Consider the following 2,810-nt stretch of genomic DNA (forward strand, 5'->3'; position numbering starts at 1 on the left):
TGATCGATCACCTCTGCCTAGGCAACCTAAGTTTTCATGGAATGATCGAACATGCCACCTGATTAATCGATTAGAAAGAACCTTGCCAGTAGGAGACTTAAAGCATGGTCGATCATAGGAAAATAAATTGATCGGTCATACATGTAATGTATAGCCAGTGGGAATCTCAATTGATCGATCAACCACTAGCAATGATTGATCAACATAATTTTTCTGATCAAATGGTAACTTATTGAATGATTTGACCATCGATCAACAAGTCTCTGTCTGACATAAAAATAGTCGTTATGATCAACTGATCGATCAATCAATGTACTAATTTGTGCAAATGGGTAAATAATGGTTAGTTTGCATTGGAGAAGCTATAAATACCCCACCAAACTGTGTGTAGAGAAGAAAATGAGCATTAATTGGCAAATCCTCAAGCCATTACTCTCTATCTTGTAATTTCCCTTAAAATTACTTTAGAGTGAAAGAGAGAACCTCATACTTTGAAAAATCTCTTTTTTATTTCAATAAATCCTTGCATTCATACAGTCCAAGCTCCTTGATCATTCACATCAAGCTACAAAGAAGCAGAAAGCTTGAGTCTTTCAAGGAGAAGCATATCTCCAAGTAAGGGTGTAATTTTTACCTTTCTTTTATTTATATTTATGAAAGGTTCATCTAGAACCTATTTAATCTAGATAAAAAGGCCTAGCTAGAACTAGAATCTAGCAACAATCTCTTATAGAGATTGGGATTGTACAAATCATGTATTGAGCTACACATGGCCAAAGAGAGCCAAAATATCTTTTGTAATTTGCAGCTATTAGATCAAATAGTGTTATTTCCCATGCAAGGGTTTTTTGGGCGGTGACTACCACTATGTGAACATCGATAACAAAAAATTTGTTTGTCCCTGTGGTGTGTGCATGCAATATTTAACTTGAATTGTTTGTATACATGAATTTTTCACTTACATGCACAATTCACTTTTAATTTGATTATCTCAATTCACCTCCCCCCATCCCCCCTCCTCTCGCCCTCCATCTTGAGAAGCCACCTGAGCCAACAACTAGAAAAACTAGCCTTGAAAGGATAAGGCCTAATAACCAAGGACTTAGATTAAGAGTCAAATAATTAAGACCTTAGAAGTTAAGTGTCTCAAATCTCAAACTAAGAGTTGAAAGTTCTAAGCCATGTATTTTGAGAAACTTGAGCTAAATTGATTATTCAACTGCTTTTTGGAGACAAACCAATGCAAGTTGGTTTTGAGAATTATAAGTTTAAACCAACCTTACCTCATTAACCAATCTTGAAACTTACTCTTGTGGAATTAAGCTATATTAGAAAATTAAGTTTTCCACTTTAACAAAACTTTGATAAGCACTCAGTTTTAGCCTAATTGAGGATCGAAAAAGTAGACAAAACTGAAATGTTAAGCTCAGATTGGTGAATCTAGTACTCTTAGTGCAACCAGTGTATAGTTACACCCACAACAAAGTGAATTCAATCAACTATTAATATCAACAATTGGAAGAATTAATTACTTTTTTGGCATGAGCTTAATTGACAATCATTGATTTGCTACTCTAGTAAATCATGATGAACTTGGGTAAGCCATAACCACATATTAGGCATTTCCAAAAGTTAGAAAAGCCATTTATCTTGGGAAAGGTTAGTTTATTGGAGGAATGAAACCCATAAAACTATGTGTCTATACACAAACTAATCAAGCCCAATGTGATAGAAATGGATTAGGACTTGATTAGAAGATAATTAGAAAATCCTTTAGGTCATATAGACATTAGATCCCTTATAGCCCAAAATTGGATTGATCATCATCAAAGATGATTGGCTATATTGGATGCCATTTTGCCAAAAAAAAAAAAATACATATTGAAAATATCTTGGTTTAGGCAAATCAGCCTCATATTGCGTTAGAATTAATTATACCGTAAGGGGAAATGAGTTAGCTGAGTTAAAAAGAACAATATTTGAGTAAATTCATATTGGGCATTACCACTTAGGTAGCCTCACTATGGAATAGATGTACTTATGCGCTTAGGATCTCTATCAATGCCATGAGAATCTCATCTCATGGCTATGGATCATTTTTCACTTGAAAAGTTGATTCCATGCATGATTCATATATTTGATTATTATGCTTGTATAGAAACCTAGACATAAGCAATTCCCATTTTGTTGGCTACAATAGCTTAAAGAATGTTTTGAATTTTCTTAGTGCAATTCAAACTTACCTACTGATTCTAAATTAGACTTTGACATTCAACATTTCTATAGTCATGAAGATCTCAATTGTAAATGATATAGATAAATGAAATTGATCATCACAAAGCATGTAGGTCTATGAGTTCCTGATAAATTTTATCATCTTAATAAGAACAAGTTACAAATTGTAAATCATATTAATGTGCTTAGAGCATTGAGACTCTTCGTTGAGTCTCAACCAATATCATCCTTTGAGTATGAGGTTAGAATGGTTAATCTTTTACTACTCAAAGACACGTTGAGATTTCCATACCATATATAAAAATTACATATAATTTTGTATGGTTTGAAGCTAGCTTTTAAGAGCTCATCATTAAGTGAATTCTATGGAAAGAATGACAATAAGAGAGGAAGCATTGATAAGATACTACAAACTATGAACTATCATCAAAAAATGATTATCGTTCAAATCTATGTGGATGATATCATATTTGGTTCTACAAATCCCTCTCATTGACAACAATTTGCTAGTGTAATGAAGACTGAGTTTGAAATGAGTTTAATGGGTAAACTCACATTCTTCCTTGGACTTCAAG

The sequence above is a fragment of the Aristolochia californica genome, unplaced genomic scaffold (assembly GCF_029961685.1).
Source record: "Aristolochia californica isolate CCGP_79_NKW_82.1479 unplaced genomic scaffold, dmAriCali1.0.hap1 SCAF_13, whole genome shotgun sequence".
In the NCBI taxonomy this organism is placed as follows: Eukaryota; Viridiplantae; Streptophyta; class Magnoliopsida; order Piperales; family Aristolochiaceae; genus Aristolochia; species Aristolochia californica.